This window comes from Bacillus rossius (genome assembly GCF_032445375.1).
Source record: "Bacillus rossius redtenbacheri isolate Brsri chromosome 4 unlocalized genomic scaffold, Brsri_v3 Brsri_v3_scf4_1, whole genome shotgun sequence".
In the NCBI taxonomy this organism is placed as follows: Eukaryota; Metazoa; Arthropoda; class Insecta; order Phasmatodea; family Bacillidae; genus Bacillus; species Bacillus rossius.
In genome coordinates this window covers 22,477,089-22,504,707 of record NW_026962010.1, presented here as the reverse complement: position 1 = coordinate 22,504,707, position 27,619 = coordinate 22,477,089, and positions in this window count along the sequence as shown.

The window sequence follows — 27,619 nt, the reverse complement described above, 5'->3', positions numbered from 1 at the left end:
CGACGACTGTTCAGCCGCCTCAGCTCCGTCGAATAGTATTCAATCCTATGTTTCACAATTTACTTTTAATGAAGATTCTGAAGTATATGACATTTGCCCGGATTGCAACATCACTACGGACAATCCTTAGAAGTATGTTTCTTTGTTTCTGTTTAGTTACAGGTGCTTTAATTATTGTTGTATAATTGAAAATGTTTGTGATGCGTTTCATTTTCCGAACATTCCTTTAAGAGAGACGTCAAGGAACATGCTTTATCTAACTCTTAAATTTCTCAACAATAACTACAATAGGTACTATATTATATGTAAGTATTGTATAATTTGTGTGTGTGTCCTATCATCTACTTGTGATTGTAATAATACGTTTAAATAAACAAATACATTATAAAACATTAAATATTATCAATTAAATTTATTTATTTGTGTATACATACCTTAAAGTTACAGCAAGTCTTTCTTCAGCTGGGACAGACAATCTCATGTTTGTATTGTTGTATGTTAATGCAGGTGTAAGAAGGCGCAGTAATTCATCAAAACTTCCAACACTCATTCGAAAATACCGAAAAAATTTTGTTGGATGATGCCGAAGTTTATAAAACATAGTGTAAAACTTTCCATTTATTAGCCTGTCACACCAAAGAGGGTGCACCCAGTATACTTTTTTATGGTATTTTCATTTCCGTCTTACTAATTCGCAAATTATGACTGTCTCTTCCAAATCCATGTCGACAAATGACGCTTGGATTTCCAAAAGGTTTGGTGACTGTCATCCTTCGTGAGCGCACTCCGCTTTGATGAAGTGACGTGACAGTGACAGAAATATTTTTGTCACGGTGACAAAAGTCACTCGTGCGTGCTAGGCGTAAGATTACTTTCTTGTGTAACTAGAGAATTCGACTTGGAATAAATTAATTTTGTAGATAAATTCAAACCTATAATGTCGGTTTTTAAATAAATTAAATTAAATTATACAGATGCTTTGAATAATAATAGATAATAGCTTCATTTTGAATACAAATAGCGAACGAACGGTGCGCTATTGTTAAAGTCGCTAGTAGCTAAAGTATTGGCGCCTACGGAGCTGTATTTGATGTTCTGAAACATTGTTAGATAGTGTTATAAAGATAAGTATTAGTAACGGTTGTTCTTAAATTTCATTAAGATATTTGGGGTATCGAATTGCTTTGAATCTGTAGGTTCCAACAAGTCTTTGAGCGATAAAATACATAAACTTTCAAGTTATTTTCCACCAATAAGTATTTTAAATTTACTATATAAAGTATGTCAAAATTTATTTTGAAATGAAGCATAATCTTAGTAGAAAACCACATATGATACCACAAATTAACGATTATTTTTTAAAGAAGCTGGAATAGTACTTTAGTAGTCATTGCAATTTGTTTTCTATTCATCTGTTCATGCGTATTTATGAAATTTTCAGACACGTGAAATTTTTTACAATGTTCTCCAGTAGTATCAGTCGCGGTGAAAATTACGATTATTGTAATGTACTCGCACAAAACAGAACAAGGGTACAAAAAGGCTTCACCACCAAAAGTAGTACACATTAAATAATTGAAGCTATAGCATCTCGTAAGATTCGTTTACCGTGCTTAAAAGTTTGAAATACTCCTCACTTACAAATAAGTGTAACTATGTTACACTGCGTACTGATACAAACATTTCGGGACCAATAACATATTACGATGAAATTATAATATTCTATTAAACTGTACTCCTCCCCCATGCATCCATTTTCCCCTCTGTCAAACCCATAACACCCATTCACTTGCCTTTTATGGTAGACGCGGTATTTGCTTACAGCGCTACACCTTATCTTTCAGGTCGCACGTCGACCTCGGCCGGCAGCTAGTGCTAGATAGTGAACTGGCAATGCAGTTGTGGCGTATACCTATATTTTGGACGTTTAGTATTTGTTTATACTGTGTTATGTGATGTCAGCAACAATTAACATTAATGTGTGTCCAGATGTAGCAATCCCAAATATGTAATGACCAAAAAGAGTCCTGGATAAATGTTTTAAATTCTTTAAACTAATGTTTTTAATAGACGCGATATATAATTGCTATGCTACGCTTATTTGATAAGTTTCCATTCACGTGTGACATTTGAAGAGTAGTATTGCATAAGGCTGTACGAACGTTCGAAATTTCGAACTCGAACCGAACTTTAAAATAGTTTGGTTCAAGTTCGTGTCAACAAATTTGGGTTCAAGTTCGTTTTTTGTGACAACACAAGAACTTGTTAGTTTCCACATTTTAATAATACTAGAACTACGATTTTATGTATGCTCACGGCAAGGGCGCCCATATGGCAGTTTGTAAGGGGGGCCAGACTATCAAATAGTTTGTAAGGGGAGGGGGCAGACCTTCAAAAATTGACAAAAAGTGTCAAAAATTACAATTTGCCAAAAATCCTCAAAAACCCATACATTTTTTCCTCTTCCTGAAAGCTGGGGGAGGCGGCCACAGCCCTACCCTGTTCATGGGTATGGGCACCCTTGGGTCACGGTTCCAAGGATGGCATTCGTAAAATCGCTGCCTTTGAAAAATCGGGGCTGGCCCATTTGCCCCCCCCCCCCCCCTTTTCACACCATTTTATTTCTTTAACTTTTTGAACTAAATATATTTGGTATTACTTGTGTGTATTTTGTCGTTATTAACAACATATAATTAAATATTAACGACTATTACTGCAACGAGGGGGGGAAAACCTCCGACCGTAGCATGTGAACTAGAGCTGTAGCAAACCGTATGTATTCGTTACTGAGTAACGGGTGCGCCATCTATATACGAGTAACGAAACGTTACACACGGCTGCATTTCGTTACTCACATTTTTCGTATATTTCACGCATGCGCACGCATATTCTATGAATTTACATTACAAAGAACGATGTTTGTTTATTAAGTAAAGTATAATTTGGAAATTCGTCGTCCAAGTTTTTTACTTTTTATTAAAGGTATTGTGTGTGTAGACAAAGTTTGAGATTGGAACAGAAACAACGTAAGAAAGTATTTTTTACAAATTAGAAATATGTATGTTTTTGTTTTTTATTATCGCGAATTTTCACGTTTATTTTATTATCTTAAAAGCGATAATATAATAAAGCCGCTCTAATGAGATTTAATTGTTTCTTGGTTAACAAAAACTGTTAATTATCAAGTATTGTTAATTGTATATAGTCTATTTATTATTATTTACGCGACGTCATACTGTACGCGTACGCAATACGACTTGATTCGTTGCATGTTATGCAGTATCAGAAGTAACGAGTAACGATACGATAGTAACGAGTACTGATTGTTATAGTAACGAATACATACGGGTACACTTTTTTTGGTTACTTTTACACCTCTAGTGTGAACGTGGAATGCGCACTGGCCCGCCCCGCCAGCCCGGCGCCGCGCCGCCCGCCCTTTCCCGCGCTATCTTCCCACGCTGCGGCCGGTCTCGGATGCTACAGTCTCTGCGCTGCTGTTATTTGAAATATTCAGATACATGGAAAGTGTTATACAATCGTTTTAAAGATTTTGCAATCAAAAACCAACTAATATCATCAATTTAAAAATAAGTTACCTAACTTTTATTTTTCCGCCTTGCAGAAAGAAGCAGGTTTCCTTTGCCACTATTCTTTTTAAAACGCGTCTTATTGTCACCAATTGCAGCGTTTCCCACCATTTTTCAATTTAAAAATGTGGCTTCGTGGTAGCGCGATACAACAAAACAAGTAGTGACGACCTCCGACATGTGCGACATCTGTTATGTGTTACTGCAATGAACCTCTGCGTGCGGAGTGCCCGACATCTGTGTGTGGACGCGTGAACTACGATGTGTAAAATTCGTTCTTCGTCTGCCGATTACAAAGGTTACGGCGGAACAGATTTTTCAGCTGGTATTGCTTCTAAATGCATCCTGCTGTTTCTAATTCATGCACACATGTGTTGTAAAATATTATTATTTTGTTTCCCATTTCCAATCAAATTATACTAGCATTCGTCTACTAAACTTCGCCGTTTTTAGAAATAATTAGTTAATAAAATAAGACTCATACCGAAATTTTGAGTAATAACATTTTTAAGATCCATCCTTACTCTGTAAATAATATTTTACCAAAATCCATTTTATGTCATGGCATTTACAGAATCTGCTCCGCCGCGAACGTCGATTTTGCTGCTCGGAACCACATGTATCGCGCACTCTTAAGTCAACATATGATTCGCACAAGACCCATAAAAATTCCTACACGATACTCATAAACGATTCCACTAGTATACGTACAGTCGAATGTTCAGTACACGACTAATTCTTAGTTCATTTTCAATACCCATCATGTCACCCCTAAACTGACAGCTCGCAAAATATCTCCCTCGCACTATAACTTACCACTGATCTGCAGTGACATCTGTCCGAAGTCCTTTTCAGTGTTGGAGAGAAATTATTTACTTTTTATATAATTAAAAAGTACTGGTATACCTTGTAATTTATAATAATGTAAAAATGGTAATTATCGGATGTCACAGCTTTTTAGAATGGGAAAAAAAAAATCTGAAAACATGGTTTCCACATTCTACACACATCCTTAAGTTTACCCTGAAAACATGGATTTTAATTCCTACTGGTTCGTGAAAAATAACTGTTTAAAGATTACAACACAATACCAGTGTTTTCACACTGCCGCCACCAGTCATTGTTTACCCCAATTGTGTATCTCTTTGTTCAGCAAAACTGTAGCCAACAATTGAGAATTAAAAACACGCTAATTCTTCAGTTTCGTATTTTGAAGTTTATCCTTTGATCCTGAAGGCTTGATCCTGTGGTACATGATGCTTGCTGTTTTAGTTCAGTATGTCAAAATATCCTGATGGCATAATCCTGATGGCTTGATCCCATGGTAAATGATGCTTGCTGTTTTATTTCAGTACGTCAGAAGATCCTGTACATAAAAAAAATATTGTTTTTTTCAATCTACAATCATAATCCTTTCTTATTTCGCACAGGGTTGTATAAACTTATTGTGCTGTTATTCTGTCCAGAGTATTCCAAGTTGCAGTTGACTGGCAATTCTTAGATGCAGGTCGAAAAACTCCTTCGCATTAAAGTTCAAATCTCTTATGGTCTTATGTATTCTTTCTCGCAGGATAGCAGTGTTGGCCATTTCACAGCACGACACTGTAAAATGTTCTCAGACTTCCACAAGAAAATGATTTCACCTGCTTTGGACAATAACAGAGTTGTTGTCAATTTCTCAAACAAACATCTGGATGAAGCTTGTGTTTCTCTTTTAGCCAAAGGTATGAACTTCGCAATCGCACCTAAGGCAATCACTACAGAAGACACTGTTTGTGGAGTAGAATCAGTCACCTGTTTCCAACCACAGCAGATGAGATTCGCTTAGAGACAAAAAGAGTACTTTGCAATGTCAAGACTCCCACACAAAACATCAGCAGGGAAGGAAGGCACTGAAGGAGCTCCACACTGACAAAAATGTGATTCTGAAGGCAGACAAAGGAAATGCGCAGTGATCATGAATACTTCAGACTATGAAGAAAAAATCCACAACCTTCTTGCCGAACCAACATATGCAACACTCAAGAAAATCCACTAAAACAAATAGAATCAGCCACAAACAAATTGGTCGCCGAGTCAACCTTGGACGAAGACTCCAAAAAAACATCTAAACATCAAAGATGCCAGTACTCCGACACTCTTTGGGCTTCCAAAGATACATAAGGAGGACATTCCTCTTCGGCTCTACTTCCCATGCACTAGCCAGATACTTGAATGGATTAATCCAACCTTCAGTACCCACTCCAGCCTCTCATGTCAGAAATTCTGCACATTATAATTTGATTCTTAAGCAACTTTCTCTTCAACCAAAAGATCTCCTGGTCAGCTTTGATGTGGTATCACTCTTCACTAAAGTGCCTGTCCCAGAAACCCTTAAATTCTCCTCACACATACGGGAGAAGAAAACCTGAGCAGAGACATAGTGAAGCTCACTGAACACCGTGTTTCTTCTACCTTCTCATTCAAGAGGCAGATCTGCAAGCAACATGAAGGCACCACCATGGACTCACCTCTCTCCCCTCTTAGCCAACATTTTTAGGCCAAATTTGAGGTGAAAGCAATAAATACCAACCAGCTTAAACCCATGTACTAGTATGGTTATGTAGATGACACTTTTGTGATTTGAAGCCATGGTAAAGATAAGCTGCAAGACTTCCTGAAACACCTGAACAGCATCCATCCAAACACACATTTCACCATGAAGGTGGAAGTAGAAGGAAAATTGCCTTTTCTAGATATCTTCGTCACAAGAGGAGAGGATAACCAGGCCACAGTGTTAACAGAAAGCCAACCCACACAGACAGGTATCTAGAGGCGAATTCAAACCATTCTCCATCTCAGAAGAGAACAGTCATCTCAACTTTGGTCAACAGAGCTACAGCTATTTGCGAATAAGACAATATTGGAGAAGAAATGAAAAATCTGACAAGTGCTCTTCAAGAAAATGGTTATTCAAAATCAGAAATTAGGAAAACCATGAAGCCACCTCAACAACAAAACAAAGAGTATCTTCCTAATCAAGCATTCATTCCTTACATCAAATAAATTTCAGACTAGATGGAAAGTATTCTTAGGAAGCATGAAAATCATACAATTCTAAAACCTATAAACAGGATTGAGGGGTCTCTGACATCTGTATAAGACAAAACCCCAGCCGGAAACATAGCTGGTGTGTATAAGATTCCATGTTCTTGTGGCAAGGCCTAACCTTTACACCCTTCTCCACCCTTGTAATGATTCCCACCATAGCTCCTTAATCATCTCCATCGGACTATGCATTTCCCCCTCTTGCCTTCTCTTCTATTCCACATACCCATCACCCACCTAGCTGCTCTACACTGTAACTCAGTCACTAAGTAGGGGTCCCAGATCACAGCCCCATGCTTCATCACTGACCTGACCAATGTGTAGTATACCTTCTCCTTTACCCTCCTCCCTGCCCCCTGCAGGGCCCTTCTACTCCTACTCACCACCCGCTGAATCGGTTTTGCCCATCCCAGGTTATCTTATAAGGTCACTCACAGGTACTTCTGCCTCCTTTATCGCCTGTCCCTTCCACATATACACTTAACTTATTACCTTCCTCTTCCTCATGAACCTAACCACCTTCGTCAGAGAATTCCCATTCTGCTCCGTCCATTGTTCCAGTCTGCTCAAGTCACCTTGCAGATTAACCCCTTCCCCCACCACCTCACCTACACTATGCAATCATCCGAAAATACCCTCATTCTGACCTTCATTCCCTTTCCAAAATTATTCATCATTATCGTGAACAACAGGGGCCCCAACACACTCCTTTGCAAAACTCCTAACATCACTTTCCCCTCTTCAGACGTTTCCTCACCCACCCTCACACTCTGCCTTCTATTCCTCAGGTAGTCTCCCACCCAACTAACCACCCTCTCATCCTCCACCAACATCTCTACCTTCTCCATTAGCCTCTTGTGAGGTACTCTATCGAATGCCTTTTCAAAGGCTATGATAATTGCATCCATCTGCTTCCACCCGTCCACCACTTCCACTAGATCCTCCAGCAATCCCGCCATCTGTATTTCATACGAGAGCCCTCTCCTGAATCTATGCTGTAAGTATATAATTCATCCAACCTAGGTCATTCATTACTCTAACCATATAACTGCCCACCAACCTCTCTATTACTTTCCCTACACAGGACGTCAGGCTGACTGGTCTGTAGTTCACCGGGTTAGTCTTATCCCTACCACCCTATCCACTCAAAGTTTCTCTACTTCCCAGATAGCTCATTTTCCACTTCCCCCTTCCACCTGATCCACTCCTGGCACATTTCCTTTCCTCCCTCCATAATTTCTCCATTTATAATAGCTCTTAGCCAGTCCTTTAAACTCCTTCCAGCTGGTTTTCACTACTCCCCCTAACCTCACTATAGCTCTGATTCCTTCACATTTTGTATGAAACCAAACTTCACAACCATTACATTTCACTTCCTGCTCTTTTCATCGCCATACTTTCTTACACCCCTGCAACGTACCCTAGAAGTCCTATCTCCTTGCCACCAAGTTTGACCTCTATTCCTTGTACTTCAACCACGTGTTTTCTGCACACTTCTATCAATTGTTCCCTCAGCCACCCAAACAATAACTCTCTCTCCCCAACAACACTATAAACCACCGCACACGTCCCAATCTATACTTCACGCGGTATTATCCATTATTAGCACAATTACATCATGCACTCAAACTCCTACAACCACGCCGCCATTTTGCCAGACTAATAATAATGTTTGTATTATTTTTATTATTTTTATTATTAAGGGCTGCAAGGAGATATTATCACCTATTTTAGCTCACATTTTCAATAAAAGTCTGACTTCTGGAATCCATCCAAAATTATGGAAACAAGCTATTGTTGTCCCAGTATTAAAAAAAGGTGATAGACAATTAGTTACTAATTATAGACCAATATCACTTTTATGTGGCTTTTCTAAAGTTTTTGAAAAAAATTATACATAAACATATTTATTTTCATACATCCCATTTAATAGCGGATAGTCAACACGGTTTTGTTCCTGGTAAAACTACGATCACAAATTTATTTGCATTTGTTAATTATACGTACGGCAAAATTTTATCCCGCAAACAAGTGGATGCTATATATTTCAATTTAAGTAAAGCATTTGATACATGCAAGCACTCTCTAATTGTAGATAAATTAATTAATTTTGGTTTGAATGCCTCCTAAACTAATTGGTTCTGTAACTATCTAAATGAAAGATCCTTTGTTGTTCGTATTTGTAGCACTTTATCTTCATCTTTTAATGCACCGTCAGGAGTGCCTCAGGGTGGAACCATATCACCTTAACTTATTTGTTTTATAAATGACATAGTTAATGTTATTCAGCATTCCAGAGCTCTGCTCTATGCGGATGATCTAAAAATATATAGTACCAATAGAATACCAAGTGATTGTATATTGTTGCAAGAAGATATAAATAATGTAACTAAGTGATGTCAAACTAACGGAATGAAATTAAATGTAAAGATGATTAAAATAATACCATATACCTACTAGGAAAACATATCCAGAAAATTTTAACTATGTAATAAACAACATGATACAGAGAACTTATTGTATGCATGATCTAGGTATTCTCTTAGATTCTAAATTTTACTTTCATCACCACGTGGATAATTTAATTGCAAGTGCAAACAAAATAATAGGGCTTATTAAATATTAGATTATTTGGCTAGCTCTCTTGAATCTGTAATTAGTCTTGATTTACCTTTACCTAAAGGGAATTATCTTGGTCTTTACAACTCTATTAATGACTGTGACTGGTCATACTTTTATAGTTCTACTGATGTTAATGATCTCGTGGATCAACTAACAACTTGTATTTCTGAAAAAATTGATACTTATATACCTCTTTCTATTAAAAAAAAATCTAAATATCCCCTTTGGTTTTCCAACGAATTAATAAGTGCTCTTAAATCTAAAAAACATTTCCACAAGTTGTACAAAAGAAATAATAATCTATTCTACTATGCAAAGTTCTCTCATTTTAGAAAATCTGTGAAATCTCTAATTAAACGCGACAAAATCCACTGGACTCAATCGACAAACAACAATATCAAGAAGAACCCTAAAAGTTTCTGGAGATATGTTAAAATAATGAAAGATGGTTATTATGAACAACTTTCTCTTAAAGTAAATGGGGATATTTCAAATGATCCGAATGTGGTAACGAATGTGTTTGCTCAGTATTTCTCTAGTGTATATGTAACCCCTAATACTTCTCCCCCAATAACTACATCGGTCATGTCTGTTGAGACTATAGCTGTGCCTAAAATTTCTGAAAGTCTAATACTTTGGGCAATTAAGGACTTAAAATCAACTAAATCCACTGGTCCTGATGGCATTCCCAATTTTATTCTTAAAGGCTGTGCCCATCTTTTAGTACCCCTACTTTATCACATTTTTAACACCAGTCTGAAAACGAATATATTTCCCAATAATTGGAAAATAGCAAAAATGATTCCTATTCATAAAAATGGTTCAAAATTAGACGTCTCAAACTACAGGCCAATATCATTACTTAATGGGTTCTCCAAAATTTTTGAAAAAATTATAGCTAAATTTTTAAATTTTCAACTTAGTAATACTCTCACCAATAATCAACATGGTTTCAGGTCTGGTATGTCTACTACCACTAATCTTCTTACCTTTCTTAATCCTGTATATAATATAGTTACAAATAGGGGTCAGGCCGATGCCTGTTACTTCGACTTGGCCAAAGCCTTTGATACTGTAAACCATTCCTTACTTCTTATTAAATTATCCCATTTTGGTCTTTGTGGAAACTATATCAATTGGTTCTCAAGCTACCTATCCAACAGAAGTTTTTTTGTATCGATCAACAATCATAGATCTTCTCAGTATAATGCGTGTTCTGGTGTTCCCCAGGGAGGTACTCTTTCACCTCTTCTCTTTAATATATTTATTAATGACATTACACAAGTACTTTGCTACTCTACTGGAATTCTTTTTGCTGATGACCTAAAAATTTATAAAATTATTTATTCCTTAGAGGATTGTGAATTATTACAAGAAGATATTATTAAAGTTAATAATTGGTGTCTAAGAAACTTGGTCAAACTCAACAAAGATAAAACCAAGGTTATATCGTTCACTAGGAAATACCATCCAATTAAATATTCATACAAATTAGCGAATTCTATCATCTCTCAAGCCCACTACACAAAGGATCTCGGTATCATCCTTGATTCAAAACTATATTTCCATAAACATGTAGATTACTTATATTCCTATGCACGAAGAACTCTAGCGCTTATAAAATTTATTACTTCTTATGCAACCAACTCAGACTCACTTATCTCTCTTTACATGGCACTTATAAGATCAAAATTAGAATATGGCTCTGTTATCTGGAATGGTATCAACTTAACAGATACTGAAAAAATCGAAAGTATTCAAAATAAAGTTATAGATTTAATTATTACAAGGAATCTCCCACGCCCCATTTGGACACCTCTGGTAGACTGTAGGGCCTATCTTGATGCTCTTTTTGTTCATAACTGTTACATTCATAAATTCAGATGCCCTTATCTTCTTGAAAATACTGCCTTAAGAATTCCTCAATTCAATTCCCGCTTACGCTCTACTCTGTGTACTCTTATTACTAATAATGATATTATTTATAGACTTATAACAAATTACAATAATATATATTTGAATTCCAACAGTGTTTAATTATATATATTCTGATTTATGTCTGTCATAGCTATATTATTTTTCCTTCAATATCTCTTAACATTTAATAATTTGATTTTACCTGTATTAATTATGTTTGTATTTGTTTTTTATTTTTGTTAATGACCTAGTTGTTATTGTTCTTATTTCTATATATCTTTGTTTGTCTTGTTTATGTATTTGTGTTTCTGTGTTGTTATAAGCTTTTTTTTTTTTGTGTTTTCTGTATTTTGTATTTTAGTTTTTTTTTTTTTCGTGCCCACCATAAAAGTGTTTCAGCTGTTGGTGGGCATGTCACAAATACAAATAAATAAATAAAAAAAAATTAGAGTGTATGGCTCTGTCATCTGGAACTCTATAACTGCTACTAACTCAAATAGACTTGAAAATATACAAAAGAAATTGTTTAGATACATTTTTAACAAACATTTAATAGATGATAATTCAGAGAATTTTAACTATGACTTAACCCTTTAAACCCTGAACACGCATACACTGCAGTTTAGAAGGAAAGTTTCTGATACTGCTTTTGTAATAAATTGTTTTATAAATGTTTACCACAGCACTGAAATATTAAACAAAATTGGTCTTCAAGTTCCTTCATTCAATCATAGAACAATGCGACCTTTTCAAATGTATCACATAAAAAATGAGCTATCAAAACGGTGTACTGATAATTGTAATGATATTTTGAAAGATTTAGACCCTTTCAAAAGGGCAAAAATCTCAATGAAAGACATTTTGAATTCTTAATTTTCTTGCAGTATAAACGAACCAGTAGTTTATAAAAATTAATAATGTTATTTAATTTCAAAATTTGTATATATTTATTTGTGAAGTATTACCACATCTTGTGTTTTGGGGAACTTTCTTCTTTTTCTTTTCATTATACTTCATAGTAACTTTTAACAATGATATCTTTGGATTTAAAAATATTTATTTGCCTACTTCCTCTATTCTTGCTTTTGAATTACAAGGTCGATGGAAATTTTTATTAGGAATGGTGAATTCGAACGGCGAGCATGAAAGAAAATGATAAGCAGCAAACTTGACGGAGAGTTTGAAATGTACGAATCTAAAATTTATATAAAACTTTTAGTTCATCGCTGCCAATATTCGTCAAGAACTACATAATCGTCGTCGAAGGTATTCAAGAACTACATAGTCGTCATCGAAGATAGACCAGAACTACATAGTCGTCATCGAAGGTATTCAAGAACTACATAGTCGTCATCGAAGATAGACCAGAACTACATAATCGTCGTCGAAGGTATTCAAGAACTACATAGTCGTCATCGAAGATAGACCAGAACTACATAGTCGTCGTCGAAGATAGTCAAGAACTACATATACATCATCGAGGATAGTAAATCACTACATCATTATCAAGAATGTGAACAACTGCCCTTCGTCGTCATCAAGAATCGCCGGTTTGGAGACCCATAAACTAACAATCGCTGTCCACATCGGGACCTGTACCACATCCAGCTGTACACACCGAGGGCCGCTGTTCCTGTGGAGTCATCATCAGGAAGATCGAGAACTAGGACATCACTACGTCAGTACGAATGTAGTCACTGAGATGCGCAGTTCACGGTATAGTTGAAATACCCTATCTTAAGGTGGTATTGTCCTTAACTTGCGGCATATTCTGAGGTAACTATGAACTACGAGAAATTTTTACATCTTTCCAACTCCACAAGCTTATAATTAGTAGCAGTACATAACACGACAGCAGTTTATCAATCTTATGTCCGATTCACCTACTTACACCCATATAACCTGAGATACTAATCGAAGAGTCCCGATTGAGCTAAAATAAGTTAAATCTTTACTACATTTGAATATAGCAATATCTGTAATATCAAGTTTCAAGATGATATTGCAATATAAATATATTAAATTTTTATTTGAAGAGGTGTCCTATTACACAGGTTGTGCAATATTAATCTTTTAAAGCATTCTACTGAATATAGTTATTCTTGTAAAAATTCCAATTATAATGTTGTAATGTGAAAACAATATCATTTCCAGTAATACAACTATTCTTATTACAACAGTGAATCGTTTGAGTTATTATTGGAATTGGAGTAAAAATTAAGATTAATGATAAGTATAATTTTGTGTTTATAAATAACACAGTGGATCACCTTAATGTAAAGTGTTACTGATTGTTATTGATTCACCACCAATAATCATAAACATATACTCAGAGATCATATATGTTCTTTAGAGGTTCTCAAATTTGGTATTAACCAAATTACTTTCTTTGTTGGTCTGCCAATAACCGGGCTAGTCAGATTGAAATAGGCGATCACAGCAGTTAAGATAATTTCTGATGTAAATAATTATTACCTATTGTTATTTCATTGATAATGAATTAATTTAAAATTGACAAATTTAGTTATTTTTTAAAGTGTCTTTTGTCATGTGTTTATGTTTGTGTTGTCCCATTTTAATGTTGTTATTATTGTGTTTTGTGTATGTTATTGTTATTTTTTAGTAATATTTGTTAAGTGCCCACCTGTTAAAGGCTCTGACTGTTGGTAGGCACTCAAATAATTATAATATTAAAAAAATAAATTTAAATGTTAAACATTGATTCAACTTCAAGAATAAGTAAACACCACGTGTTCTAAAATACTGTTAATGTTTTTTATTTATAACCTAAAGATGCCTACCTGCAACGAAAATTTGTAATCTTCAAAACATCTGTACAGCATTTGTTTGTAACAAATGCAACTTCCATTTTAACAAATAAAAAACCCACTAATTTAAAATCTAACAAAAAATCACTCGCCAAACCTATTTAATTGGTACACAATAGGCATGTACAAGCAAAATAGTAGGTACTCTAGGCATAGAGTAAGTAAAGGGAGAGGCGCCACTCCCATAGTAATGATAGTTTGCTTAAATTTGTAAACAAAACCCTTGCGATCATACCATTTCTTTGCAACTTGACAACGAAAAAATTACAGCCAGATACAACCTGAGAAAGGTTTAGCGCGTGATAGATGGCACCTTTGTAGTCACCATATTTTATACTTTTTCGATAAAGGATACAGATATTGTGAAATTGCTTTATGTTAGTCCTTATAATTGAACGTTAAACAATTTCAGTAAAAGAAAAAAATTCCTAGGTTCAATGTGGATTTGAACCCACGAATACCAGGTCGGAGAATTTTCTTTGTTTACGCCTTTAACCGCACGACCACTATTTCAGTTTAAATTTTACATTACAAGAGTGTGTATTTATAGAATATTTTTCTGCACTAGTAAAGTCCAAATTATATAGCCAGATTGAAACTGATGATCATTTAGTAATGAATTTTAATTCTGTTTATTATATTTATTTTCCACTATAATATATTTTTTTTTAATTTTCAACTTCAAAAACTACAGAAGTAGCTAGCAGGTAAAATGGAGAACGACAGGCCAACGTCCTATAATTTTCGTTTTCGGCAATATGCCACGCAGCATCTAGTTTTAAGTGACATTTTAAAAATATAATCTTTCACTTTCAATCCCATTATTACCACGAGACAATACAAATATGGCCGTATGTAGTTATAACAACTGGATATGTAATAAACTACAGAGATCAAAATTTGTAATATATTTTTTTTTCCGATGTTGGTGAAACATGGTATGATCCAATTTTTAAAGATTCAGTTTGTCCACTAGTACTTTATTTACTCTATGGTTTGTCCTATCTACTGTCACCCCCCTGGTCAAAACTACTTCAGGTGAACATGTTCAGCTGTTGAGTGCGGTTACACACAGTCTGAACATGTTTCGTTCGAGGCCATTTCTCATTTAACTTAAACAGGTTGGCAAAGTAGTTCAGATCGACATATCTTCTACATTAGCCTCTGATTGGCTGGTTAGAATATAAACAGTCTTTTGCAGAAATTCTAGATGGAAAGTGTTTCTGGCACAAGTTCGAGTAATATTTTACCGAATGCAACAAAAAAAACCAACAGATAATTATATATTTTTTAATTTATCCTGACCTTAATTTTCTTAAAACTGAGATAGGTACTCTCGCTCAAAAAATAATAAAAAATAAGTTTAAAAATTTTACTGTGCATGTTGTTTGAATTCCCGATTTGTAAAAAAATATTGAGCAATCTGTAAACACATTTAATTTCTGCTGATAATGCTGTATAATCAAGTGAGAAAATCCCGCGTTTTCTGAATGCAATTAAAAAATAGAGATCAACAACACAGTCATTCGTTGACAGTAGACAATCGGTTTTAGAGCTAAACACACTTTTCAGCAACTACCGTGTAACCGCACACTTTCGCGTTTGTAAACGTGTTTACTTAAACATGTTCACCTGAAGTAGTTCAGGGTCCCGTGTAACCGCACCTTAAGTTTCACCCCCATAGATCGACATGCCCTTCGGGCTGGTTCGTACATGTTCGGTTTTTTTTTTTTTTTTTATCTGTACGTTCAAAACAAACATTGCAATATTGATCAAAAAATTGTTGACTAATGTTATTTTATATTTTTTTAAGAGAAAAACACATGTACACAAATATTTCCTTGTTACTAATTATGAGATTTTCAGGTAAGTTATTGAGCTATTTCTGTTTGATTTGTTAGGAGATTAGTTTTGTCCGTTTACAAGTTAACATTGCTTGTGTTATTCTTGGCAAGTAATCATTTCTTATATAAATTTTTGTACACTATAGGCTTATCTTTTTAAATTTTAGGTAGCGTGTGGAGAGTTCATCTTATGTTCATGAGCGCACAACGTATAAAATCATAAGAAATGTTTTCTGGTGGTGTGTAGCAGTTAACCGCATTTAAGTAAAAATATTTTAAAATAATTGTTACCAGAGCTGAATTACATTGAGGTGAGTGCACTTAATATAATTTGGGGTATTGCAGGAAAAATTATAAATTCCTAAAGTGTTTTTTACTTCCTGACATGTTTAAAATGATTATTCTCTATGAGGGTTGTTTGATACTGCAAGTAGTTTATCATGTTTAACATGTGGATAGGTTAGGATTATTTATTACAAATCTGTAATATTGAGATACTGCCCTTGGGTTAGCTGGATTAAAAATATAGTGAAATTTGTTAGGTTAGTAACATTATACGTACAGTGATTCTAAGTACAGTGGAATTTACATTTGGTTAGCTTGGGATAGCACCAATTAAAAATTATGTAAAATCAATTGAACGGTTGGATGTTACTAACCTAATCTAACCAACCAATATACATTTTACAGTGATTTTTTAGGTTATTATCTCACGTTGCTGCTTTTTGTATGCAAAATAAACTTTGGACACTTTTTTTTTTAACTTTAAATATGTACCTGTATTTACTCTGAAAAAAGTTTTTTCTAAATTCAGACTGGTTTTTGAGAAATCACTGTTTATAGGTTACATTACATTACCTGTGCAGTAAAGGGCCTGTCACCATGTTGTTCTTTAATTGAGTTGCAGATCTTGTTGTTTTTCATACACAAATTGTCTATTTTTTATTTGGATATTGCAATGCAGTAACTTAAATTAACACATTAAAAAAGTTATGTGACTCCTTATTGTGCATTCCAAACCCAAAGCATCAGTCCTTGAGAGCGATATTTTTTAGCAGTTTATAGGTGCAAAATTCTGATTTTTTACGTGAGACAACACATAACCTGACATATAAAATAAATTTTCATTTTGTAACAAATGATTCCTTTTATACGTCAGGTTACGTGCTATTGCAGGTAACTAATCTGCGCTTTGCGCCTCCATACTGCTATAAAAAATCCCTGTCAAGGGTTGGCATTTTGGTTTGGATACACATTAGAGACTCGTAACTTTTTTTAAAACTATTATTTACGTTTCATTAGGTTATAATATTCAAATAAAAAATATATACATTCTTATATATATGGAAAACCACAGGATCTGCTATGCAATTAGAGGGGAAAATGGTAACAGCTGCTTCACTGCATAAGCTACCTAGCGTGACCTGCAAAATGTGATTTCTTGAAAACCAGTAGGAATTAAGAAAAGCTGTTTACAGTTTTAATAGAGGAAGGTTTTTAGTGTCTGAAACGGTATTTTCAAAATTTTATAATTTAATTTATGGATAAGCAGCAACAAAAGAAAATTACTTTTTTTAAATTTAGCTAACCAACCATTCACATGATTTTACAAATTTTGTATTGTTTATACTTACCTACTTTAACATTAAACTACTGTTAAACAATTTATCTCAATTTTTTAAAAATATATTTGGGAATTAGCGCAGTATAATCGAAGACGTTTACTGTATTGATTTACTTTATTGATGCACAACGAAGTTGTATAATTGTTGGATTGGTTAAGCAAATTCAAGCATCAAGGGTACTGATCAATGGTTTTTAACATTATATTTTCTTAATGAATCCATTGGTAAAACGTTAAAACACTGGAATGGCTAAATTTCCATCGACTGCTTATGTTTTTTTCCGCATGCTCACTTGAAAACAATTACAGGGTTATACTGTAGTTCACAGTTGCAATACTTGGTTAGGTTAGTTACATAAGTGCTGTTAAATCATGAAATTGGTTAGGGAAAGGTAACTTCTTCATAACTACTGTAAAATGGTGTAAGCAATTATTCTTTAGGTAAGTTTACCTAGACTTTAAAAATAATTTATTTGGCAAAGTACATAGTACTAAGAATTACTATTTATCAAATTTGGTTTGTGTGGAAAAGTTGTTACTCTAGGAAATTTCTGAATCCATCTTTGTAGGAATATAAACTAATATTATTAGAAACAAAAAAAGAACAATGTGTGGTATATTTTAATTTTCTAACACCCTCTGAACTCTGCAGTTATGCGATTACCGATAATAATTGTAAATCATTGCAATATACATCCGACACGTTTTGTAGTGATTTCACAACTGTACTATGAAGTAATGCCATCGACTGCTGCAAAATAACATGCTGACATCTATTCTTGTGTAGGCATTTTGTTGATACGACTAAAATATGAACATATAGGATATATATAGAATCTTACAAATTTTGGTAACCTACCTACTAATACTCTCCCCGAAGACTTTGGTTAGATACTTAAAAAAAAAAAAAAATTAACTGCTTATGTGACATGCATTACGTGAAATTAATTCAACTTGTAAACATTTTGCTTGAGTCAAAGCCTAGATTTATTAAGCTAATAACAAGCAATTACATCACTTGAGGCCCTGAGAAACAAACTTCTAAAATTGTGTAGTTACTTGGATTGTTAAATACCTAGTTTTTCTGCAATAATGGGCACAAGAGCAATAGAATTATGTTTTTCATATAATTTTTTTTCACATAAATGAGTTTTTGTCAAAAAGTATTTGGAAAAAATATCTATTTGAAAGGACAAAGAAAAATGTTAATTGTAGTACATAAATGAGAATTTACCAAAATATTTAATGTATCAAATTTCTAACTAAAATGGTTTTGAAATTAATTTATCATTCTGGTATGCATAAATTTTTTCTTTGATACATTTATTTATCAGTTTCATTTCTCTTTAGTACAATATAAATCATTTAACTTTGATTTCTTTTTTGTTTCAGGCTTGTGGAGAACAGCTTTTTTTTTATCTACTCTTTGGCTGGCCAATGTAAATAAGCAATGATTTCGTGAATGCAGCGAGAGAGTTTATTTGTTGTATTTTAAAATCACTGATAATATTTATTGATGTATTTTAAAATCACTGATAATATTTATTGATGTATTTTAAAATCACTGCTAATATTTGTTTTGTGGCTGGAAGATGGTAACCATGGTGACTTGTGAATTTTTATGAAGATTAATAAAAAGCAGTAAAAATTATTAATGGTTGTCAGAAGGAATTTTTTTTTTCAATAATCAATCAAACATCTACACTCTACAGTAACAATTTTTCTTAACTCAAATAATATTTCAATACATATCTTATAAAGTATTCATATATGTACAATACAGACCAATTTTGAGCTAGTCTGATATCAGTATATTAGTTATTATGAACATATACTATCAGAACTACCATTTGCATATAGTGCACATACATACATAACACTAGCCAACAACCATTAAAAAAAAACACTACTATATACACTTACATAAAAAACAAACAAATCATAGACAAGTACAGATTACGTATTCACTATTATATTCTAGAGCCAATTCCAATAAGTGTACCTATCATCAATAAAAGAAAATAATTTTTTTTAAATAACAATATTTCAATATGAAGGAAAATCTGTATTCTGAAGTTCTTGTATATGTTTGGTATCAATCAATGTAAATTAATCAATCTTTGATAAAAAAAAAATCCGAAAATGATTAATAAATTAAAAAAATTATTGCCTACCAGCTCTGGGTTTTGCATGAAGGTTCAACTTCTCTGACTTCTGAGATTACAGACAAGATTTTAATTAATAATACTATTGGCTTCATTACTAGATTATCTTTCAACCTGTAATTTTTTATTTGAATCAGTTCATTGAACTGAAATATTTGCAGCAATTTCTTTAAATGTTTATGAACTTGGATTATTTAAAATACAAATGTAGGTAGGCTTACTAGACCTTTAATGCCATAAGATTGTAATCACATAGGCCTAATTTCACATTTACAACTTAAGTCTTGGAGCTGATTTACATTAATAATGTGCTAGACTTTGTAATTCTTAAAATTTTATTTTCTGCAATGTTCCAAAGAGCATTGCTCTATTTTGGAACAAAACAATTTAATCTGACAGTTTGTTACAACACTATTCTTCATAAAACAATGCACGTTAGCCTGTATAATATGAATTAGATCTAACATAAGAACTACAAACTGCACATTTGCACTTAAAATATTCATCAAACAGTTAGGGAAAGAGACTAAACATAACATTTAACTCTTAAATCGTCATACTTCATTTTAGTTATCACACTTATGCCTGTATGTGAACGGGATCAGAAATTAGCACTGCAAATGCACTTTTAACACTAATAATTAATTATATCAAACACAAATGATATCAGTAACATCATACTTCATTTTTGGTGTTACAGTAAGCTTCCATAAATGTTTCTTTTTCTCAGAACATACATCAGAAAACTTTTCTTGAATTTAAAAATTACAATAAATTTTTAAATACCTAATGATTTGTTAGATAGCAAACCTTCAAAATATGATTTACTTCCAATTTTTGGATTAACGGCATTGAAGTTTTGTATTGTTTGCCATGGAAAACAATGGAAATAAATAAACAAATAAATAATCAAAAATATAAAGACACAACTGAATCAGCTGTAGTTGAACATACAGAACCAGCGAGGAGAATAAAAATCTAATAAAATATAATATGTTATTATGTTCACTAAAGGTATGCAATGGATGGAGGATGCCCTACATTAATAATAATTAGTAACAGAGAACAAAGCAAATTTGTAGAGAAGAGACTTTTAACAGTAGTAGAATAATAAAATTCCGAAAAGGGCTGTTTCAAAAATTGCAAACATTCCTACACATAAGAAGCCCTTAATCTCAAAGACTTCATTCAGTACACTGGTCATTACCTGCTGCTCACGATCTGTAAAGGTAAGGTAATTAAATTAATGATGGAAAAGGTAATAAGCATTAGGTTTGTGGTCTTATAAATGTGGTCATTAGAGGCAAACATTAGGTCTCTGTGTTTAAGTGCTCTGGGTTTGATTCTCAGCAGGGTCATTAATGGATCTTTTGATAGTGGGGGACATAGCAAACATTGCAGTGGTTAGTTGGTTTTCTCAGAGTTCTTACGTTACTTCACCCACCCATTCTGTCATATCATTAGCATTTTATAGCCCTTCATTTTTTTGTAATGATCTAGAGGTCACCAAGCTGAAAGCTAAATTAATTTCCTTCATTGACAGATATAAGGGTTGAGGATTTGAAGCAAGCAAGATAAACATTTTAATGTTGCTTGCTTCGTCTTCTACAGAAAATTGAATCTAATATTTTGAATTGCTCCTGTGCTGCACTACTTCTGACTGAGAACGAGTAACCTGCACTTTTTAAGGCATCAAAGAAATTGTTATAACCGATTTCACTGTCTACATATCCCGGAATAGTGTTATCTTTATCACTTTTGGTACAATTTTGCAATTTATCTCTTGCTAGATCAAAAAACGATATCATTGTTCACGTTCAAAAGCTGTAGCTATAGCCCGCGCTTTTCTACTACCGAAGTTACCCGATCGAGCGACGTACTTCGGAACTGTTCGTGCATGTCGATCTATGGGGGTGAAACTTAGGCTGTCCATAGGTGGACAACTCGGGAAGCCTACATTTCACAAAGGGTTGAGGACCAACCCGAACATGCCCGAAGACTTAACCTTCGGCCAACTTCGGGACTTTGCTTTTATTTTCATAACAGCAGTGCTGACTGGCGGCGGAGTGAGTGGTCAGTGCAACCACTCACCACCAGGGGCGCTTGCGTCCCTGGTCACTAAATCCAGTTCTGGACAACAAGAAAGGCGGACCACGAGTCCAAGTGCCCAACCCCCGCATGGTAGACTCTTTTCTACTCTGTCCAACACTTCATCCAGACCATCCTCTATCTCCTGTAAATTCCTACACGTAATGCATGCCAATTTGCATCCCGCATGAATGTGCCCAGGGTTTTCCCTGTGTCTATGCAGGTTTTACCTGGGCCCAACCTATCTCTAGTTATAGTCTAGATTTAAGAGTGAGGGGAGTTAGTCATGGCGCCAATCGCTGCCATGGCTGGCCAATCCCCTCCTAGCACATGATGCATGCGACCCTCTCCTTGCATGGCTAATCCCAGCATGACTAGGCGTATAGGCTTCGGCCTGAGACGCACCTAGGTCCCTCCCTAACCCGGACCCCTCCAAAATACACTTAGTTTTAGTTAGGTTAGAAAAAAAAAAAATCATAACAGCACGGCCATGTTGGTGGATATCAAAAACACTTATTAATAATAATTGTGAGGTTAAGTGTTTAATTCATAGAAAGAAAGTGCATATTTAGTAATAATCTTAAGATTATTATTCACTGTTATATTACAAGTATTCGTTATGTTCAGGATCTTTCAACGCACTAAATTAAAACAGCAAGCATGATGTACCTCGGAATCAAGTGAAAAACTTGGATATGCGATACTGAACTTTAACTAACTTTCAGATTTGCGTGTAAATTAAGAGATATGTATCATCATTTAGTTCATATTTTCTCTCTACAGGTTTTAAAGTTTAGCCTAGGTTGACGTAATTTTTTTCGTATCACGTGTCCAAATTGATCCCTTGGTTTTGTGGTACAAGATGCTTGCTGTTTTAATTTGTTACGTCGAAAGAGTATGGACATAACAAATACTAGAACATCACAAGACAAACAAATTATCTCAGGTGTTGTGAAATAATTTTATTTGTAACTGTTTTACATTCATATATAAATTGTAATAACACAAGTTAGTATGCCCATGTTCTTTCAATGTACCAAATCAAAACATCAAGCAAAATGTACCACAGGAACTATGTATACAAGATCATGCCTTCTGGATCAAGGGATTAATTTGAATATGTTATACGGAACTTTTACCAATTTCACTTTCGGGACAAGTATGTATCACAATATCATTATCACATTAATGACGACATTAACATGGCACATTTATGTCATTACCATATCTGCATTATTATGTGACTAGCATGATTATATGGGGGTTTTAGTTGGGGAGTATTCTAATGCTTGTTTTGCACAAAATATGTTTGTGTATTAAACTAGCTTTCTGGTAACGTATTTTATGCTATGACCATGCTTATTCTAGATTTAGAACATACCTACTACAGTATATATTTTACCTGTGGTATCATATTCTATACTTAAGAACAAGCCCTTCCTGTACTAGTATAATAGAACACCATACTGAAGATATATTACATTTCATTATTATTTCTCAAGATATATATCTGATGTAACAGAAGCATATGAATGTCCTCTGTCCAAAAGTTTTTTTTCCAGTGTTTGTACTTTAAGAACGTACAGGTATGTGTGAATGCACAGGTATTATAATGTAAGCTTTAAACTTTGATTACTTGCTAACCTGTAGAAATTTAAAGTCTGTTTTCAGGATAAATTCAGGGCTATGAATAGTGTCAAAAAAAGTTTTTGTCTAATTTTTTTTTAGTTTGTGGAAAAGCCACAACGTAAGATTATTACCCACCTCTCTCCTAACAGCAAATAAAATGCACAGAGTAATTGTATTGTTTTGTGGCTTTTAAATGAATAAAGAAAAAAATTCTGAAAAACTTTTTTTCACATCCTGACATGTATCGAAATATTTCCCAAGAGAATGTTGAGGTACTTTAAGTTGTTTATCGTTTTTAAAACTGCACAAGATTTTATTAAGTTTGTTTTAATCAACAAAAGTAAGAAAAGTAAAAATTATAACATTTTTTTTTTTTTTACTTCCTGATATGTTTTGAGTCATTACCCAAAAGAGCAATACTTGCAGCAAGAAACACATAACTCCATATGTGACAAAATCTGATTATGAGGCCCTTGATTTTATTGAAGCAAGCTTTTTGCAAGCACAGCAGGGACTCGCACATGGCGGCGCTTGCGATATCGCAATCATGAATGTTAAAACTATAAAACTATTGGTAGACTGCTTGATGTAACACAGTGCTGTCTTACAAAATGATTCCAAAGCATTTCAGGAAGCAAAAGGTATTTTGTAATTTTTATTTTCTTGTTTGCAAAAAATCTGATAAACTGTAAAATTACAATGAACACAAAACACTACTACTTAATTACTATAACATTTTATAAAATTATAAAAATAAACCACCTACTTTTCTGGCTGCTTGTCTTAAGTTTACACAAAAAATATTTACTGTTCTGCCATTAATCTCACTTAGTGTTGCAGCATACAGTATCGCAAAATGCAGTCACTACTACAATCACCACACATTTATATTCTATACATCTACCTGAGAAACATTAAGAGCTAAGTGCTGTTAACTATTGTTACCACTTGTGTTTATAAGCAGTAGTAGTTTTTTTTTTTTTTAATTAATGTGTGTAATTAGGTTCTAATTTTGCAATTGCATTAAATCACCAAACACTCTTTGTAATGTAGGTATACAATATTTCCAATTTTTTATGTAACTGAATGTTTGACAAATATAAAACAAAAAAATATATTGAAAGCTGTGAATACATGAAGCACAGTATACATTTAAATAAGATAGGCCTACCAAAACTATTGAGCTTATCAAATTATACATATACTTACCAAATGAAATGTGTTGACCATCTGGTGTGTATCATGTTGCCATGAATATTATTTTTCTGCTATATAGTTTCTGTTAAATACTATGTATTACTTTATTGCTCTACAGTTTCTGTTATGGACTTTGTCTCCAGATTGCCATTTATATGACTTATTCTCTACATTCTCAGTACTTGTAATTGTTTCTGTTTGTTGCAGGTATGTAAGGAAATTAGAAAATGAGCTGAAACATTAAACTCCTTGGACACTCCATAGAAAGGAAGAATTATTTTCTGTTTAATGCTGGCATGTGAAGACAGTTTGTTTTTTTTTTTTTTTTTTTTGGTTAACGGCTTTCGCCCACAACCAGAACTATACTCGCACGTGGTCAACACGTCTTATGGTCCCTCACAACCAGATGTCTTCAATATCACGCTGCAAAAAACCACCTCTTCTAGAGATCAACACCAGCGGGATCCAACTGAAATATATACCAGGCGGAGCGCACGTAGGCGGAGGGGCATAGTAGGAATACCTAGCAGGAACTATTCATTGCTAACTATCTTCTCGGTCGAGGACCATCGACCAATGGAAAGAAGGCCATGGAATAAGGTCAAATGTCAATATAATACACAGGTCACCAAGGACAGGGGACCCAAGGACGTTACCATTAACTCATATGTGGATGTCATTCTCGAATAGGAAACGGGACAGCACGATACAGACCTCACAAGTAGACGTAAACAACAAGGAAGGGTACGCCATGGGCAAAGGCAAATTAAGACTCTTAAGTTGAGCATAGAGGTTATCCCGCGAACGGACACAACGACATTCAAAAAGTAAATGATTAACATCCGCCAGGACAGCACCACATGTGCAGTCAGAATTGTCTTGAATACCGAGTTTATGCAAATGGGCAGGGGCAGCAGTATGATTGGATCGGAGTCGAAATGATAAGACAGCGAGGTGACGCGGCTGATTATCAAAGACGATATCCGTGCTGACCGGTCTATGTCGATATAAGGACGCGTAAACGGTTGCGTTATCCCTGGCATAGCGTCGCCATACGGCATCCCACTCCTCCATAATGAGCCGGTCGAGGTAAGGGAGAAGGACATTATATGATACCGCCGGAACCGTACTACCACAGCATCGAGCCAAATTGGCCAGGCGGTCTACCATTTCATTCCCGTGAATCCCGATATGACTAGGTATCCAGAAAAATTGTACACTGATGTTAAGTCTACACAAGGTGAGTGTAAGTTACTTAATAAGCCAGACCACAGGTTCTCGAGGAAGAGGGGTGGAATTGAGAGACTGAATTAAACTATATGAATCTGTCACAATAATAGATTGGTGAATTTTTTTTTGGAGCACATATTGCAATGCCTTATATACCGCATACGCCTCAGCATAGTAAATGGTAGTTATAGGGGGCAGTGTATATAAGCCAGTAGTTTTAGTGTGACTATCGTAATAGGCAGCTCCTACCCCTGTGTCGGTTTTGGAAGCATCTGTATATATAGTTCGATGCAAATGCACATGATTCACGCTTTCATAGAACTCCTGAGCGGTTAGATATGACGGTTGTCCCTTACTACCTATGACCTGAGTTCGCAGCGGTTGAAACGTAATATCATATGTTAAAGTATATTTGTTTAAACAGGGCGTAGAAACGATATGGGACTCTGCTCGTTTAAGAGCGTCCGGAATATCCAAATCCAGTTTGTCCACCGCCCGCATATAACCGGCAACATGAGATGCCCTTGAGCGTATCCAAAGTTTCCCCAGGAAGCACTTTCTATGGAGGGTTAGTGGCAAAAGTCCCAGTTCGAATTGCATACATGAGATAGGCGTCGAAGGGAAGGCACCTAAAATGATCCGCATACTAACGTTCTGTATCTTCTCCAGTTCATAACTCCTGGTGGGAGAGAGGTTGTAAAGAACACAACAGCCATAATCGAGCACCGACCGAATAGTGGTAACATAAAATAGTTTTAATAATTTTACCTCCGCACCCCACGTGCGGTGTGTTAGAGCTTTTAACAGATCAATGCGCTTCCGACATTTATGCGTTAGATATTTAATGTGGGCTTTACCCGTCAAACGATGATCAAATACCACACCTAGGTATTTAATTTCTGTCGCAATCGGTAAGGGTTGACCCAGCAGTTGGAAGGGTGGAAAATTGTGCGGTTTATATTTCCTCGTAAAAAACACGACCTTACTTTTCGTTGGGGATATTTCTAATCCATTGCTATCAGTCCATGCCTGAAGCCTGTGGAGAGTGTCACACAGCGTGTCCTGAGCTCCCTGATATGTTGTATTATAGGCCCATATCACGATATCATCTGCATAAGTAATGTTATAGGAAGTACGCCCAATGTGATAAACTAAGTCTTGGGTATACAAAAGAAACAGGAGTGGGCTCAATGTACTGCCTTGTGAAAGGCCAGTATAGACGATGCGTGCAGACGATGGAGTCTGTGACGTGATTGGGTAATAGTGTCGGACAGAAAAAAGAGCGTGTACACATTTAATAATTTGAGTGGGAATTCCAATATGGCACAACTTCTCATACAATACAGTCAAGTTAACATTATCGAAAGCGGATACCAGGTCGACAAAGAGCGCGGTACATATTTTCTTTAGCTTGAAGGCAACATGAATTTTGGACAATAAGGATAGAATGGCCTCGTGTGATCCAATACCTGGCCGAAATCCAAACTGCTCAGGCCGGATGAGCTTATTCTTTTCCAACCACCACTGTAACCGATTTTTCAATAGTTTTTCAAAAACCTTTGCAAGACATGAGCGGAGTGCAATGGGCCGGTAAGAAGTAGGGGCTAATAGCGGTTTATTCTGCTTCTTAATAGGAAGTACGATGAACTCCCGCCAGGCTAACGGAGTTACACCATGAACGAAAATGTGATTATATAGTTGTAATAAGTATGAAGTACAGTTCTCAGGGAGATTCTGGATCATCACATATGGGATTTTATCAAGTCCCGGCGCCGTTTTAGGAGTATGACGTATACAA